Source organism: Taudactylus pleione, unplaced genomic scaffold (genome assembly GCF_031769625.1).
Source record: "Taudactylus pleione unplaced genomic scaffold, aTauple2 ptg000026l, whole genome shotgun sequence".
NCBI classification, from domain to species: Eukaryota; Metazoa; Chordata; class Amphibia; order Anura; family Myobatrachidae; genus Taudactylus; species Taudactylus pleione.
Window position 1 is genome coordinate 36,345,276 of NW_028284428.1, and position 19,773 is coordinate 36,365,048.

The 19,773-nt window shown below is 43.0% G+C and overlaps 1 protein-coding gene and 1 pseudogene across 6 annotated transcripts in view; one reads left to right on the forward strand and one right to left on the reverse strand.

Moving 5' to 3' along the window:
- Positions 1-19,773, forward strand: part of SYTL5 (synaptotagmin like 5) — a 297,226-nt gene that overhangs the window by 253,241 nt on the left and 24,212 nt on the right. The gene's annotated exons all lie outside the window — the stretch shown is intronic.
- LOC148539308 (uncharacterized) lies at positions 314-10,526 on the reverse strand (annotated as a pseudogene).

Genomic DNA, 19,773 nt, shown 5'->3' on the forward strand with positions numbered 1-19,773 from the left:
AGTCAGTGGGAGACTATCAGTGTAAGGTTCCCACTGTGTAAAGAAGCGTTCCATCTGTTTTACTTTATGTAGAAGTGTGTCTACTGAATCCATCCTAAATAGAAAATGGATTTTATTCAGAAATAAGGACATTTGGGGTGGGGTACTATCCAACCAGCCTTGCAATATTGTTTTCCTGCCTGCGGCGCTTAAAGCTAATTAGAGCTTTTTACTCTCCAAAGTCATATGCTGACCTGGGTCAAAAATCCCTAAGATTGCCCATTCTGGATTAAAGGGAACAAAGGTACCAGTTTGGCCTCAGCATACCTACGGATTAGGTGACCAAAATTTTGGACAATGGGACAAGCCCAGGAGCCGTGATAGGTGTCTGCCTCCTCTTGGTGGCATCTGGGGCAGCGATGATTATCTGCATTTCACATTTGAAATCATCTAAGTGGAGATAAGTATGGGTTATGATATAGGTTCAGGAAAAGCCCCGTATACATGCTAGCCAGTAGAACTTTTCTAGAAAAAATAACAGATTTTTCCAATGTACCCATAGTTAAAAAAGGAAAATGAGTAAGCCACTTAGACATACCTCCTTTGATCTTGGAATGATCTAAGACAGGCATGTCAAACATGCGGCTCTTACAAACATCTTCTGTGGCCTCAGAGTGTGGGCTCACATATATATAATATGTGGCCCACACCTCTGCCACGATCGGAGCTCCAGTCGGGCAGTGTTTACTTCACTGGCTGGCAACAGTGGTCTCTAAAGCGATCAGAAGCCTCTGATCGCTTCAGAGGCCAACGTTCCCAGTGATGCAGCTCACGGGTGACGTCATGACGTCACCTGCGCCGCCCACGGCGAGCGGAGCCTGCGTCTGCCGCTCTGGATCTAATTAGATCCAGTCAGTTGCAGCGTCTACGCGGGATGGCGTGGACTGGAGCAGTGCCCAGCGGCCGTCGTGAAGAAAGGTAAGTACTGCACAGACAGGTGAGTGGGGCCTGTTCTATACTGAGAGGGGGCACTACTGGGGGCACAACATAAGGAGCATTACTGGGGGCTCTACATAAGGGGCATTACTGGGGGCACAACTAATGGCATTACTGGGGGCTCTGCATAAAGGGGCATTACTGGAGGCTCTGCATAAAGGGGCATTACTGGAGGCACAATATAAGGGGCATTACTAGGAGCACAACATAAGGGGCATTACTGGGGGCTCTGCATAAGGGGCACTACTAAGGACATTACTGTGGGCACAACATAAGGGGCATTACTAGTGGCCCTGGATAAGGTGCACTTCTAGAGGCATTACTGGGGCACTGCATAATGGGCACTACTAGGGACATTACTAGGGGCTCTGCATAAGGGGCATTACTGGGGGCACTACTAGAGACATTACTGGGGAACAACATAAGGGGCATTACTGGGGCACTGCATAATGGGCACTACTATGGCACTGCATAAGGGGCATTGCATAATGGGTACAAATTCAGGGGGGGCTCTAATACAGGGTGGAATTGCATAAGGGGCACTACTACAGGGGGCACTGCAGTGGTTTTTATTAATAATAAACCTTTAAAAATTGCATAGAAGCCTTTTCTTGTTGTTGCGGTGCACACACTCATAGACCTTGAATATTCGGCCCGTTTGGTATTTTGAGTTTGACATGCCTGATCTAAGATGTCACTTAAGAAAGTCCAATGTACTGATATGGTTTTGTAATTTGGTGCTGGTTGTATCAAAAGTATGTCCAATGAATTTTCCCAATCTCTTTCTGAAAAGTGGCCGAGAACATGAGTGATATAGAAGTGGACCTGTAGGAACGCCAGGGGATATGGATTTAGTACCGCATATTTTGAAGATAATTCTTGTAAGTTGAAGGGCGTTTGTTGTCAATAGATATACCAATGACCTGATATTATTGATCCCAGCCAGTCTCCATATTGTAAAGGAATGAGCAGCCATGCCATCCAAAAAGTTGGGATTTTGAATGAGAGGTAGGCGTAGGGTATGGTATGATTTAAGACCAACCCAATTACGTACAATATGCCAAATTTTCCTAACTGTCCACAAAGCGGATTATTTTTTACAACATCTGTGACTTCCTGGTCAGCTTGGTGAAGGAAACACACTAAATCTACATTACCCAGAAAGCCCTGTTCAAAGAAAGTGTTAGTATACGTGGAGGTTTTATGAAGCCAGTCACGAAGATGTCTCAAAAGGGCAGCGTGATTGTGAGTGAAAATATCCAGGATATTAACACCCCCATTAGACTTAGGTTTCCGTAAGGCTAAACGAGCACGACCCCCCCCCTCCAAATAAATTACGGAATAAGGTATTAATTTGTGTACATCAGTTTTAGTCAAAATTACCGGAAGTGATTGAAGCGGATATAATAGATGTGGAATTGCCACCATCTTGTGACAAGGTAAAACTATCTTTAGGTATGGTATACTAGCCCCAGCCCATTGTAAGGGACCCAGTGGGGTCTTATAGTTCTTCCATAAAGCAGCATGGCTGTAGATTTGTCCAGATTGATACTAAACCCAGAGATGGAACCAAATAGGGCTATCTTTTCGGGGATCATGGAAAGGGACTGTCTAGTGTTGGCCATATACAAAAGAATATCATCTGCGAATGCTGACAACTTTATCTCCCGGCGTCTGATTTTTATGCCATGAAAGGATGTCCAATTTTGGAGTATTCTTAATAAAAGATCTAAAGCCATATTGGATAAAAGAGGGGAGAGAGAACAACCCTGCCAAGTGCCCTTCTACAGCGTGAATCGAGGTCTTATGATTCCATTTATTAATAGACATGTGGATGGGTCATGATAAAAATAACGTATGAGATCAGTGAATTCTGTATCAAAGCCCAGTTCTCCCAATACTTTAAAAAGATGCTGCCATAGCACCATGTCGAATGCCTTATTGGCATCTAGACTCAGGAGCAGATTCTGATAACTTGGAGCGTTTTGAGATGCTACCACTGCAGCTACTACCGTTCGTATAGCCTTTACTGCATGTTGACCTTGTACGAAACTAGTTGGTGTTCTGTTAGAATTGAAGGGAGAATATTTTGGAGATGCATAGCCCTAATAATAATTTGAAGTCTACATTCAGTAAACTAATTGGCCTATAAGATGAAAGTAGGCTAGGATCTTTACCTGGTTTAGGTATAAGGGTCATATATGCTTCATTGAAAGAGATTTAGTCTCGTACTGTATATCGCTTTGTATAGTTCCAGCAATGAAAGAGCTTTATGAGACTGCAGAATACGATAGTAATTTACAGATAGAGGCATGATATCACCATATTAATTTCTTATAATGTGATAGCGCCTGCTAACGCTTCCCTTCGTTAGTGAGTCGTGGTAAAGCGGCCTCATTAAACAGAGTCTCCTGGACTATCTGGTCAATTGATTGGGGAGGAACCATAAAAAGTTTCAAAGTACATCTGAAATTGAGCTGCAATATCTCGGGACTTAGCTAAAATCGCCTCAGTGGATGGATGTTTTAAGTTAATAATTACATGACGCTTTCTGGGTGGCTTAGACATAACAGCTAGAAGTTTACCGACCTTAGTTCCCCAACAGTAATATTTATTTTTAGTATAATCAAGGGAGTGTTTTGCTTGAGTTGCCAGAAAAGTTTCCAGCAGTTGTTTTACCTGTTTATAGGCGGTCAACGTGTCTTCTGTTGGATTTACAGTATACAATTGAAATGAATCTGACAGTGCTGATCTAAGTGCCATGTATTCAGCTTTAGCCTTTTCTTTTTGCGGGATACATAGCTAATAATGTGGTCTCTCATGACCGCTTTGGATGCATCCCAATAAAGAATAGAGCGATCCCAGTATTCTGTTGTTATCAATATAATTCATCCAGTGGTAGGTTAGATAAGCTTTAAAATCCTCAGACTGAGCCAGGTACTCAGGGAATCGCCAGATGCGATCGGTTGGGTTCATATATGGATGAGACAGGGCTAAACTGACAGGATTTAGCAAAAATTGATGAAGTCCGCACTAATAACATTGGATATACAAAATAGTAACATAAAGAGATAATTAAAGTAATAATACAGAAACCAACGTCATGGTCTTAACTTTTACAATATTTGTAAGACTCTAGGTTGGCGGTGCTACCAGGTAATTTTTGTGAATACCACAATAATAAAGTTTGCAAAGAAGCAGAACAAAAAAGGGGTCTTTTCCTGGTGCACTCTTGGAAAATTTACTAAAGATGATTATCAAGAAGTAATAAGGACATAATATTAAACTTTTATTAGATACAATTGATTAAAAAGAGGTAATATATTAGAGATTTACCCCCGCGATCACAAACACATAACAAAAAGAAAATAATATCAGTACAGTCAGTACACATCCAAATGATTTAAAATTATATTATTGGATGTATCTCCTCTTAATAATACTGTAATTCTAAATAAAGGCGAAAATTTGTCAATCTGACACCTTCCCGCTTGTATTTACTAAAATAACCATTTCTTCAATCAAATAATAGGGAAAGGTCATAGATACCCACAATGATTTTGAACATTCAATGTTAATCAAAAAATATCATATTATTAAGCAGTCGAAATATCATTAAGAAATATAGTTATGGACAATGAAAAGATGTAATAATTCGTTGTCCTTCTACACATCTGAAAAGACCTTTGTTAAGATAACCAAGGAAATACTAATGAAAATACTGAACTCAATGATTGGTAATAATGACTCAAATTTTCACAAGGTCACCAATCCCATAAACAGATCAATTACATACACGTCAATGAAACAATTAAGTTCCATACAAATCAATGAGATGTAACCAAAACAATGTTAAGATGACCTCTGTATGCTTCCCCTAGGTGTTCATATCTGTACATCAACATATATAGGCTTATAAAACATTAACTTGATGTATATAAGCAAAGAAGGAAAGCATATACTTTCTAAAGGTAACCTCGAGGATTTAAAACAAAAGTTCTGAGGTTTGCAAAGGTTGAAAAAAAACCCTAATCAGAAAAATTGCATACAAATCAATGAGACAATTAAATTCCATTCAGATCAATGAGATGTGACAAAAAATTTTTTTTAGAAAATGATAAGTGACCTATGTATACTTCCCCAGGTTGTTCATATATGTACTCCTAACAGGTACAGGCTTATTAAAAACTTCCTGAGTGTATATGGGCAAAGAAAGAAAATATTTACTTGCAAATGATAACCTCTAGGACTGAGCAAATGTCCTGAGGAAAACATATAGTAGTATTAGTGCCCGCTTGATGTATCATTTGGTTAGTGAGTGATTAGTCCTGCTCTGGCGTATGTGTCCAAAGTCCTGAACAAATAAATGAGTATTTGATTTGGGGGCATGAACATTCACCAAAGTATATTTGACATGATATAGTTCAATAGCCATTTATAATATATCTGCCTTCAGGGTCAATTGTTTGTGCTAAAATAGATACTGGGATATCTTTATGAAAGAGTATATCGGCCCCCCTCACTTTCCTTCGGTAAGGGGCAGATATATAGAAACCCATCCATGGGGTTCGTAATGAGTTTTCTGCAGTGGAGATCCAGTGAGTCTCCTGTAGGAATTCCATAGTTGGGGTTAAGCATTTTAAGTGAGTCACCACCCTCCTGCATATTTTATCGGAGTGTTCAATCCACCAACATTCCAAAAGACTATATGCAACGGCTTAGGGGGAGGAGGATCATAAGGGGTATATAACTGAGATGGCATGGCTACTCACCCTCCAGGTAGGTTAGCATCCACCCTCCGATTCCAGAACTTGAGAGAAGAACATTCGAACATGTATAATAAAACAATAATAAAGAAACCATGAGTGAGCAATATTACAACTTGCAACCACTTTTTCGAAGATGACAAAAGTAATCTATAATGCCTTATAACACCATTTTCTAAATTTGCTTGATCATCCAACACTGTGGTGGGCACCATCTAGGCCTAGAGGTGTGCACACAAATCAAAAACACTTATAAACAAGAGAAAGAATCGCTCAACGGGAATCATTATGATTAGGGACATCGTTTATTATGATATCCCGCCCAGGAGTATTACCCCCATTTGTTACAAATGAATTGGCGGATAGGTTAAGTCTTTTATTTGTTAGGAGAATGCGGTGGTGACCTATTGGTAATAAAATTATACTTTGTCTTTACAGGATCTATAAAAAATAACGATGTTTGTGATTGCGATGTACCAGAAATTTTGTTGGAATGCCTGCACTTCGTGCCCATTGTTCAGATTTAAATTGTCCCTAAACCCCCCCCCTCCACTGACATTAAATCAATAGCACCCACATTTCATGAATAGACTTTAGGCCCCCCCTTCCCCAAACCTGCCTGATGCTGAGTTGAATATACGGAGTATATCTTGGGAGTTTTCTTGCTCCAGATCCAAGCATGTTCGGATTTGGGCAAGGCTGAATGCAAACATTTTAGTCACGTCTCCAACTGCTGCTGAGGAGGCTGGCACAATGCAAGGGGCCATCCACCAGGAAGCACAGTAATGTCAAGGATAGTCCCCATAACCAGGGCCGGTCCTGGTAATCCTGGGTCCAGTCAGAACTGGATCCCAACTTCCTAAAAAAACAACCACAACAAACATGAAAACAAAATAAATGTATGTTAGCCATATGAATGTTAAGCCAAAACCTTTCATCACAACACACTATGGAGAGAGTAGCCTGGCCAAGAGTTATGCCAACCCATAAGTAACGTTATGGTTAGGAAAGCAAATCCATATTTCCCCATTGTAGTGTTCTGTCTCCAATCATGGAAGATATTTTCCTTGATCCACTATTACCTCACAGACCCAGATGTTCCAGTGGGCTTCATCTCTGTCAAACACATTATCTAGGACTGCATGTTAGTGGAAACCCTGTGTTTTGACACAACACCCCACATCATTTTATCTGCTTTTTTACTTTTGAATAGGCATCTGTAGCAGGATGAAAACACCTCCATGTCATTATCCCATGTCTTGGAGTTTCTGTGGGTTCTGTAACTCCATTTAATTTTGGCATCCCCTCACAACTCAATCTTCCTGGGTGCAGTGACACACCAGACATTCAACTAAGTAACTATGGTAGATACTTGATGGGCGGGAAATCTATCCACTCATCATCCAAATTCCTCATAGATGTCAGTTGATAATCTGGAGAAATAGGGTCCCAAATCTCCTCAAATTTCTAGACTGGCTGTGGAGGTCTCCACAGTGGCTCCCACCTGTAGAGATCTAGTGAAGTTCACTAGGCCAGAGTGTGCCCTGGGTGTATCCTGTATGGCAGTGTTTCCCAACTCCTGTCCTCAGGGACCTCTAACAGTGCTTTTTTTTTACTTTTTTAGTTTTTTTCTGTATACACCAAGGTCCCAACTAGACCTCTTACTTGGAGCTGGTGGTATTCAATTATACTATTAATATAATATCAGCACCAGGAAGTGTAGTGGTTTTTCACTACAGTATTGCATAATTTTCTACCTCTAACAGTACATGCTTTATAGCTCTCACAGTATCACAAGTGAAATAATTAGCACCGCCTATGGATCTTTTAAAATGTGTCAGCCGGAAATGAGTACACCTGTGCACCAACTAAGAGATCTGGAAAACAGGCTGTATTAGAGATCTCCGAGGACTGCAGTTGGGAAACACTGCTTTATGGCACCTGCTCACACTAGGGCAAGCACCTCCCCCCCAGCCCCCACCCCCAAATGGAAGCAGAACACCCATGATACTAGACTATGATGTCATATCCAAGCACCACACACTAGCATGGAGATCTAACAGCTTGTGGAGGCAACGCATTCAAATCATTGGATGAGTGATATTATGTCACTCATTGAGTGTTTTAAGTGCCCCGTAGGTATGCCTAATGGTAGCAACAACCATGCATTCACTGCCCTTGATGTCCAATCTCCCTGTGCTGTAATGGTGGCATGGCCAGATTTTCTTGCACTTTGTGAAATCACCGTCTTGTAGACTCGTTGAGCTCCACAAAGGCTCCACGCTTCCTCTACATCCTTTGCCATCACTTTTACTGTAAAGTGGGAAATATCCTCGATCTTCTCCAGCAGGTGCAGGGTTTACATAGATAAGGATTTTCCCTGAATCTACTCTCCTCAAAAGAACAGGTGAATGGCACATACAGTAGGGTCTAGTTCTGAGTTGGTAATAACGAATCTAAAATGACGTTACTGAAGAGAGAGAGATTGGTTGACTTAGAGGAACACATATATCGCCAATTTACTAACATAAATAACGTAGTCACACTCAAGAGTTTGTGTTTCCAACGCACAAAAATATTATATTGTAAACAGGGGATAAATGCCTTAATCTAAACTGAGAGACTTCATTTTAAGATGTTTTGAAATAGCATTAATAACATTTTTATGCACTGCTAAACAAATCCAAATCACATTATCACAAGGTACGCGTTCTTATGGGGCTTCTACTACCATTCGGATCTTATTTCAGGCGGACACTGTATTATAAAGTATTGTTCAATGTTCTTAACGATATGACTCCGTGTGGTCATTTAAATCGTTAGTAGTGCATCTCCAGGTGCGGTAAAACAGCCCTCATACGCACTCAGCGAATCATATACGAGACCATTGTCAGGATGTGGGAACTCATCAAGCCTATGAAGGTCGAGTGAGGGAAAAATGGAGACTACATTTGAACTAGGGTGTCCTAAAGAAGCACTGACAATACTTTATCATACATGGCAATATGCAAGTAATCATTAGATCGTACTCTCTAATTCAGGGTTATAATGTAGGGTATTACTTACATTAGTGTTCACAGCATCATGGGTAACTACCATCATTATTTCAGTTTCCCTGTTACCTTTAGAAATACCTTTCCCACATTTCATAACCACAGGAACACATCTAACACACATGACAATTAATAAGATGACTACTAATACTAGGATCAGGAGTTTTCCTACGCTTGCAATTAGTCCTTGAACCCATTCTCCTAGACCCGAGAACCATTTAACAGGGTTCAACCAAGAGGACCACTCTTCTACCTGTTCCTCTACTTCAGCCACTGAAGCATTATGGTTCTTACGAAATTCCCATTTCAGCTGCAGAATTTCGTCCATCTTCCGGTCTATCACCTCCTTGGGGTCACTAGTGCTATTAGTGATGTAGGTGCAACACTTAACACCAAACTGGGAGGCCAGGGTTACGCAATACCCTCCAGTGACAGCTGTTAAATAATTTAGCACTAATCTATGTTGGACCAGTTCTTTCTTGTACGCTTGTAACTCCTTTCCAGTATATCTAAATGAATCATCGTATAGCTCGGTGATATTATCTATCAATTTGGCAAGCTTTTGTATGTATTTAAAATGTAATGACCTCTGAGCGATCCTGGTGGGATCAAGTGCAACTAGGAATTGAAAGCCAGTCGTTTCACTAATCATCTGAGTGGCTCTATGCACTTCACCAGGAACCATATTCCTTTTGTTCCTGTGTTCATACTGTGTATGAAGATATGGGGAAGGTACGTTCTTGTGAATACCGATCATTTCACGATGTGCAACAGTCATGATCTCAGGAAGTACTTTTCCTAGATAACACAAACCACTGGAACACGGGGAGAGCCACTTGTACGCTTTTCTACCACATATAAAATACACATCGTCAGGGAGGACGTATGGGATAGAATGTATCATTATCATGGAACACATTTCCCTAGCAAATGTTCATATCCCAGGTTCTCCCATCTGGTTAAAACAAGATTCTGGCTGTATAACTTGAGTGCAATACCCTTCTGGTACACTACCAACCATATCCTGGGTGTCATCACGTGTGTATCTATACCGGAAGTGTCTCCCACTTGATCTAATTGAGCGTAACAATTCAAAATTTAATGGCTCATTATCTGCTCTTAAGGAGAAAGTCATCGTCTGATTATTCCCTGTTACTTCCCAACTTCCTGGTCTCTTGAAGTTAGTGGTGTTAAAACATAACAGGGATTTATCCACTTGGTATTGACGAAGTCTAAAGTGTGGTGGTTTGGACATCAAGAATTTCCCATCCAGTATTTTTCCTTTTTGTAACCCCAAGATCTCTGTGACATTTAGGGGGAATGGCACTAACCCTACATTGTGCTGGTTAAGGAAACGACCCACCATGGTATCATAATCCTCTAAAGGATGTCCACCCCAATACTGCTTATACCCAGGTTGGCAACGTTGAATACATCTCTCATCAACTAGGGACCCAAACATTCTACAAATACACAAGTCCTCAGATGATAAACCTTCACATTGTCTCTGAGTTTCCAAGCTATCAGGGTTATCAACAATAAAAGTATTAGGATTGGTCAGGTACCGCCCTTGTGTTAGTAGATCTCCATCTCCCAACTCCATTCCACTGATGTCGTTATCGACCTCTTTCTCCATTCTTTGACCACCAGCACAGAACCAGGACACCCCGAAGCAAAAGAGCATGAGATGAACCCTGGAAGGATAAACAGCAGTCACAATTTGAAACTCCATTACCAGACCCACGGTCTTACCAGCCTCGTTCAGGAGCTACTGATACAGTTAATAGCTTTCACGGAACAGGCTTTCAATAGACAGGTCCACGTTTTCTGTCTCTCCTCCGCCCTTGATCTCCTTTGGATCATTGACTTTCTTACAGTGGCTGGAATGGACCCAGGTGTCTCTCTCAGCTACTTTCACAGATGTTGTACTTGTCAGTAGCACTTGGTACGGTCCTTCCCAGCGATCAGTCAAGCAACCTGACCGTAAATAGTTTTGAATCATTACATACTCTCCAGGTTCAACATCATGACAGTTCATTTCAGGCATATCTGGTGATAGCAATTTCAGTTTCTGTTGCTGTTGTTTGAGCTGCTTACTCATTTTTATAAGGTACCTCACTGTAACCTCATTGTTACATTTTAAATCTTCCTGAGGGCTTACAATTACATGAGGTTGCTTCCCAAACAATATTTCAAATGGGGATAAATTAAGAGGGGATCTAGGAGTGGTCCTGATACTATGGAGTACAAGAGGCAAGGCTTCTGGCCATCCCAATCCAGTCTCAGCCATGACTTTACTTAATTTATTCTTAGTAGTACCATTCACCCTCTCCACCTTGGCACTGGCCTGTGGTCGATATGGGGTGTGAAGCTTACTATTAATACCCATTAACTTGCACATACTTTGAAAGACATCTCCGGTGAAATGGGTACCCCTATCGCTTTCAATTACTCTAGGGATACCATACCTACACACAAATTCCTGAACTATCTTCTTAGCAGTAAATGCAGCAGTATTAGTTGCAGCTGGATATGCCTCGACCCAATTAGAGAACACATCTGTACAAACCAATACATACTTCAAATTCCTGCAAGGTGGTAACTGGATGAAATCAATCTGTATAACCTGGAAAGGTCCGTCTGCTGGAGGGATATGAGATGGTGCTGTAGCTATTGTTTTTCCTATATTCTTCCTTAAGCAGGTCAAACAGGACATTGCTCTTTTCTCTGCTTGGGAAGAGAAGCCAGGTGCATACCAGTATGCTTTCACTAATTTGCACATACCCTGTTTGCCCAGGTGAGTTAGACCGTGTGCTGCTTCAGCCAAGCTAGGATAGTACGCCTTAGTGGCTACTGGCTTCCCTTGTCCACTTCTCCACAGCCCAGAGGACTCTTGCTCACATGCCTTGGATCTCCAGCTCGCCTTTTCCTGTAAGGTACATACTTCCTGCATTTCAACCAGCTTCTGTGCATCAACAGTTTCAAATAACATCACACTATTCATTTGATTATACTTTAACCCTGCTGCCCATTCGGCAGCTTCGTCAGCCCTATTGTTACCCAATGATACTGGGTCGTCCTCACAGGTGTGAGCCTTACATTTAATGACAGCTACGGTCTTGGGTAGCTGGATTGCAGTCAATAGTCGTTTAATGTGATGTGCGTGTGCAATTGGTGTGCCTGCTGCTGTCATAAAATTTCTCAAACGCCATAGGGCACTGAAATCATGCACCACCCCAAACGCATATCTGGAGTCAGTGTAGATATTGGCAGATTTTCCTTCCGCCAACTCACACGCTCTCCTTAGTGCCACAAGCTCTGCTACCTGAGCTGAATGTGGTAGACCCAGTGGTTCTGCCTCTATGACATCTTTGTCATCTACGACAGCATAACCTGTACATAACTCACCTGTGTCAGTCTGTCTATGACAACTCCCATCCGTCTACATTCTCTAGTGGTATGTCGCGTATGTCAGGCCTAGCTGTAAAATTTTGATTTAGATACTCCATACAATCATGCTCATCAATACCTATACCAAACTCACCTTCTACCATTGGAAATTATTCACTTTTACCTTCCACCCTTTGTGCATCATGAGGCACACATGGTAAATATGTAGCAGGATTTAGAGTATTACACCTTTTTATAGTTATGTTGGTGGGAGCAATCAGTGCTAGTTCCCATTTCGTGAATCTAGCGGAAGAAACGTGTCTAGTCTGGGCTGAGTTTAGTAATGCAGAGACTGCATGTGGTGTATGAACTGTCAAGTCATGGCCTAACACTACGTCCTCACTCTTATTTACTAAGAGAGCGGTTGCAGCTACGCTTCTTAAACACGTTGGGAGTGATCTCGCCACAGTGTCCAACTGGGCACTGTAGTATGCTACTGGTCTATTGGCATCACCATGTTTTTGTGTAAGGACCCCTGCAGCACAACCAGCGGCTTCCGTACAGAACAGGTCAAAAGGTTTTTCATAATCTGGGATCCCCAATGCAGGTGCTCTTGGTAGACTATCCTTAAGATTAAGGAAAGCCTGCTCTGACTCTTCAGTATGCAAGACAATGTCTGGTTTGGTGGAAGAGACTAATTCCTGCAATGGTAAAGCCAGAATAGAGAAACCTGGTATTCATGTTCTACGATATCCACACATGCCCAGGAAGGTACGAATCTGGTGCTGGTTTCGCGGCAGTGCCATGATCTGTATGGAGTGGATTCGGTCTGTAGTCAGATGTCGTAGGCCCTGGGTGAGACAGTGTCCCAAGTATTTGACCCTGGTCTGGCACGGCGGTAACTTGTCCTTAGCAACCTTATGCCCAGTGTGCGAGAGGTGAAGCAGTAAAAGTTTAGTATCATTTAAACATGACGTAAACGAATCAGAGCATAACAATAAATCGTCCACATATTGTATCAGAACAGATCCATTGGCAGGTTGGAAAGACTGTAAACAATCGTGTAAGGCCTGTGAGAAAATACTGGGGCTGTCTATGAAGCCCTGGGGTAGTCGTGTCTATGTGTATTGTACCCCCCTATATGTAAATGCAAATAAATATTGACAGTCAGGATGTAGGGGAACCGAGAAAAATGCGGAACAGAGATCAATGACAGTGAAATGGGTTGCATGTGGTGGAATTTGCATCAGGATGACAGCTTGGTTTGGCACTACGGGGAATTGGCTTTCTACCACTTTATTAACCCCTCTAAGGTCCTGTACCAGCCTATACGACCTCCCACCACTCTTCTTCACAGGGAAGATGGGACTGTTGGCTACACTAGCTGTACGGACTAAAATTCCCTGCTGTAATAATCGTTCAATTAAGGGATAAACCCCTAATTCTACCTCCTGTTTTAACGGGTATTGAGGAATTTTTGGAGCTTGCCTACCGCTTTTTAAGTTTACTATTACGGGAGCTACATTTGCCATTAACCCAGTGTCCTGTCCATCCTTGGTCCAAAGGGAATCAGGTATTTGTGCTAACATATCGTTTACCTGTGCTGGACATTGTTCCGATATGGTGGTGTGCAGCATTAACCTTTGGGGAGTGTCTAGCACATCCCTTACCTCGTGTGAACCTTTCTGGGACATCCATAAATATAACATCAGGGGTACAATAGATGACACATCCCATCTTGCACAATTAATCCCTTCCTAGGAGATTAGTAGGGGCCGTTGCTGCCAGAAGGAAGGAGTGTCTGGCATGCAATGGGCCAATAATAATTTCCGTAGATTCAGTTAAAGGATAATGCTGTACATCACCTGTTACACCCATTGCTGACACTGCCTTGTTAGTAATTCGCAAATTAGAAGGGTAGTTTAATACTGACCTGGTCGCCCCTGTATCTACAAGAAAGGAATGTTCAGTACCAGCTCCATTAACCCTTATTACCGGTTCTTCTCTAGTACTTCCAGTTATCCTGACTGCCTGCAGATTACAGGTATGACCTGATCCCTATTGTTGACTATCTTGACCCACCAGAGCATTTACTGCAATTATGTGGGCAGGGTTTAACTGATCATTTTTGATGTTATGGGATGGATTTACATTTTCCTGGTTAGGTGGTCCTTGTAGTATGACTCTACAGTCTTTTCTAAAATGTCCAGGTTGGTTACAGTTAAAGCACGTTTTTTTGTGTACGGATTTGACTATTTCTGGGAAATTGTTGTTTTTTGTGTTGAGGGTTATAGGTAGGGAATGGCTGTGGGGATGGATATGGGAGCTTAGATTGAGGATGAAAATTGTTTTGTGGCCGAGTGTGGTAAGTATAATATGGTTGTGGTATGTGTGACTGCGCAAAGGGGTGATATGTGTTAAGTGCTTGTAACTGCGCAGGTGGATAAGTGTCTTGTGGCTGTAAATGCATATCTTCCAGAGCTTGTATACTGACAGCCATTAGTTTTTCACTCTGTGATTCGCGCTTTCTGAGTATATTCTTGTCATGCTCAATAGCAGTTTCCTTAAGTACGTCAACCGTTATTCCTCTCCATCCGGGGTGTGAGGTCTGAACTCTGTTCTTTAGACTATCCTTAAGACCATCCATCAGAACAGTGATGACCATCTCCCAGTAGTGAGTGCTATCCTTAATGTTTTCTATCCCAGTGTACTGAGTGATAATCTGCAGCCCTCGATTAAAATAATCTTCTGCAGGTTCACTTTCTTTTTACTTAATGGTAAAGATTTTACTCCAGTTAACCACTAAGGGGAAAAATACGGCTAACTGGGCGACTATGCGGGCAATGCAATCCTGATTACCTTGATCAGTCAAGGGGACATCTACATCCAGAGTACATGCTGTGATAAACTTTTTCACATCTGTACCTTCTGGGAGACATGCCCTTAACACCACATGCCAGGCCTTATTGGTTGGCTCATGGGCATTGCCTAAGTCCTTGATGAAACGCTGACACTTTGCCAGTTGTTTCCTAGGGTCAGGGAAATCAGACATAATGGAATGTAGTTCTGCTCGTGTCCATGGACAGTGCATTGCTATTTCCCTTGTGGGGATTACACCATTTGCATCCGCAACTCCATTGGGAACAATTATTGTCCGTACTGGATGGATGCTTTCCACTTCTATACCTCTAATCCTATTACTGCAGCGAACAGCATTAGCAACCTCCGTTACTGAAGCTGTAGGTGTCAATGCTTCCTGCGCCCTTAGTACAGGAACCTCCCCCACCATGGGTTCTACTAAGGCCTCCCCCCTTTGGGCTAAGGATCCCTCCCCCACTCCTGATGCTAATGGGTAATCTGCCTGTACTTGCTGGGAAGGGACATTCAACAATTGCAAAGCATGGGACACGGCTGACATTTCTAAAGGTTAATTTTCTGCATCATAAACATTTTCAGTATACAAACTCAGATGCGGGTACAGCTTACTTGGTTCAGTTAAATTTTTATCATTTTTGGTGGGTAATGTATCCTTGCAATATCTTTGGCAACGATACTGTGACGCACGTTTGCGTTTTCCTGTGGTGCGCATGCGGCGCTGTGCATCACCCCTTGACGTGCACATAACGCAACTCTGCGTCTCGTTCGCACCATTAACCCACATGTTACTCTCATGCTGCCAGAGTTTCAAACAATCATTATACTCCACTCTTTTCTTCAAGGATTTCACTCTACATATGTGATCCTTGAGGTTATTTAAGATCTCCACATTAAAGCTACCAATCTTTGGGAAAGGCCTCACACTCTTACTCGTCATCTTAACCCACACGGCAGTGCATCGTTGCGTATGCACCGTACTTGGTGTGCTAATATGAAGAGTCGACCCAGTCGGACCCTGCAGAGGCAGCTCATTGTCTGCCTTCTTTGTTGACTGTTTAGCGCCCATTTTGACTTACTCTAAACCTTCCAACAAAGAAGAGACCGGTGAAAGCATTAACTTTTAGGCTGCTTTCACGCACCTATACTACGGTTAAACAATACTAAAATAGGGAACACAGTAATGCCTACTAAGGCAAACACAGTTAACAACCTATTAATAGGGAACACAGGAATTATCTAACTATAGATAAACCACAGTTAATAACCTATTTACCCTTCTTTTCCCCGCACCCAGATCTCAATCACAGGATGCCACATCTATGCGGTAAAGTCGCAAAACTCAAAAGCCCTAAATGACCAATGAATTTTACGACCACATTGGAAGCTATTCTTTATCGTTAATCTTTAACGAAAGGACATCAAAAAGATCCCCTCTGCCAGTATACCTGCTATGTATACCCTAGGGATCACATATACACCCTAGTTTTTGAAAAGAAGCTCACACAGTACTTCTATTTCTCCAATCGCTAACATGCGCCTTTCACACTTTTCTATTTTTCTGGCCAGAAAACTGAAATGCCTTTCTTTGGATTTAGCAGTCTTTTAGGAGATCACTCCCTACCACTATGACGTCTTGCAGTCTTAAACAATTGCTTGAAACAATACAGAATTGTAAGAAACACATTTTTCCGGTTGCAAACGCTAGGATGCGACCGCTGTACGTGGCGTGGTGACTTTTACAGCGCTATTGTGTAAACGGTCACGTGCGCTACAGAGCGGGCCGCTTACACAATAGCGTGGGCAAATGAAAAGACACAAATTTCTCTCTTTTATCCCCAGGTCCCAATCAGCCCTCCCTGTAGTCGCTAAACTGCGATCCTCCGTCTCCCAACAAACAGCAAAGCAGGAAAAAGGTCTGCTGGCGCGCCAAAAAATCCACTCCGTGTTGCGAGACGAGGGGAGCAAAGCAGCGAATAGAAGGATGGGTGAATACCAACACACGAGCCCCCAAACTAACGAATCTAAAATTACGTTACTGAAGAGAGAGAGAGATTGGTTGTCTTAGAGGAACACATATATCGCCAATTTACTAACATAAATAACGTAGTCACACTCAAGAGTTTGTGTTTCCAACGCACAAAAATATTATATTGTAAACAGGGGATAAATGCCTTAATCTAAACAATGAGCGCCAAAGTACAGTAAATAACAATAAATGATACAAATACCACACGATTCGCAAGCGCACTGGTCCAGGAATTACAGTCATCTCCAAGATGCTGCCACTCATTCAATGGGACTGTATGAGTAAGCAACTCAACCAGGGCTCGGTATTTATTCACTTTAGATTCAATTGTATAACAAACAAGCGGACTCATTGGCTTTTATTATGAGTCACAGTAAATGCAGCACTTCAATGGTTAGTATACATTTGGTGTCACTAGGGGCTGAACTATGTTAGAGGATCCCATTGTTTCTAATCTCCCGCCATAGGTATGTTAATTCAAAGGGCCAATGCATACAAAGTTGTACAGTAAATAATATGAATCCTCCAGATCTTCATAACTTGTCGGTGTTTCCTCTGATATTCATGCTGTCTGATCCATAATCCTGTGGAGACATAAGAAAATCTGTAGGTACCATACACGACCAGTTTATCTCATTCCTGGGGTCAGATATCATATATCTAGTGTTCAGCATATATCATTCGATCGACATCCTATTATAATATAATATTCTTTATATGGAACATTTGCTGTGTCAGTTTGTTTGTTTTTGAAGTTTGTGTATGCGCTATTTAGCACTATGCGCATTGGTAAATGTAAGTTATGTTTTGGTGTACTCAGCATTGGATTATTGTTAGAATGGGACACAGTTCATAGTGGTGAGGTTTCCGAAAGGATTATTAAAAAGCTTGCTGTGCGATTGATGTGCAATACATTATTTAGATATTGCCATATTAACTTATTTCATCTAAAATGGCGCCAAGCGCCCAGTCGCAGGGTAGCGTGGTGTGCCATTCACAAAATGGTGTGGGGCAGCTGTATGGGGATGCGTGCACTACTGGATGATTGCATGCGCATTGGGATCGCGATCGCGCATGGGTGCGTGCACAAATGTGTGTCGGGAGCGTGAATGATTTTAAGAAGTGACTGCGGACGATCAAATCGTCCGATGAATATCGTGAAGCGGGTTATGCGCAATTGTGCAATTGCCTACAATCTATTTGGCTTCGACAGTAATAAAGCAAGAAAGCACAAGTGACTGGGAAGCTCGTTAAAACCATGCTGCACTGCAGGTGGGGCAGATGTACAATGTGCAGAGAGCTTTAGATTTGGGAGAGGTGTGTCCAGACATCTAAATTGCAGTGTAAAAATAAAGCTGTCCAACATTTGTGGGCTACATGGAAAAGCAGCCAGTATTTACCCTGCATGCAAAAATATTATGTATTTGTACCCTTGTATTGCTACATGGTTTGTCCATGAGCACATTGGCTCCCACTGGGAAAAAAATAAACATGTTGCCCCTCACGGGAAAAAAAATAAAACACATTTGTCCCCGTAGGAAAAAAAATTATACACCCCAGCCCCCCTCACAGACCACTGACCAAACCTGTCAGTAGCAGAAGCCGTGGACTGAGGTCTGGTGTTTGACAGGGTGAGAGAGTCTTTGGGCACAGGTCGGGTGAATGACAGGATGAGTATGGGGAGAAGCGTATGGTAGGTGACAGGGTGAGTTTGCTGGGACAGGTCTGGTAGGTGACAGGGTGAGTGTACTGGGACAGGTCTGGTAGGTGATAAGGTAAGTGTATGTGGGGCAGATGTTGTGGGTGACAGGGTGAGAGAGTTTGTAGGCAGGTCTGGGCACAGCACCCTTCCATGTCCCCAGCAGCCCCCTTCCATGTCCCCAGCCAGCCCCAGCAGCCCCTTCCATGTTCCCAGCAGCCCCCTTCTATGTCCCCAGCCAGCCCCAGCAGCCCTCTTCCATGTCCCCAGCAGCCCCTTCCATGTTCCCAGCAGCCCCCTTCTATGTCCCCAGCTAGCCCCCTTTCAGTATTCAGAGCCAGCCCCAGCAGTCCCCATTATGTGTCCCCAGATCCAGCAGCCCCCCCTTCTGTGTCTCAATTCCAGGCAGCCCCCTGTCTGTGTCCCCAGCCAGCCCCAGCAGCCCCCCTTGTGTCTCCATCCCAAGCAGCCCCCGTTCTGTGTCCCCAGCAGCCCCCTTTCATGTCCCCAGCCAGCCCCTTCCATGTCCCCAGCAGCCCCCTTCTATGTCCCCTGCCAGACCCCTTCAGTATTTAGAGCCAGCCCCAGCAACAACCTCCTGTGTCCCCTGCAGCCCCCTTCTATATCCCCAGCCAGCCCAAGCAGCCCCTCTTGTGTTCCTAGAACCAGCAGCCCCACTAAGTCCAGAGTCAGCCCCAGTCAGTCCCCTTCTATGGCCCCAGCAGCCCATCTTTATTGGCCCCAGCAGCCCACGTTCTGTGTGCCTAGCCAGTCTCCAAACTTACCTTGCAGTTTGCTGCTGCTCACGTGGCTTCTCTGAGTCCTCTCCTCTCTTCTGCGGCGCACATGACGTCACGTGCGCCGGGTCTTTCAATTAGTAGAATAAAAAACTTTACTGCACGGCGCCGGAAGGTGCGCATCAGCGCACATCAGTAGCTGCACAGACCGGGGAAGGCTTAGCCTAATCCTGGTGACGGCCGTGCAGCT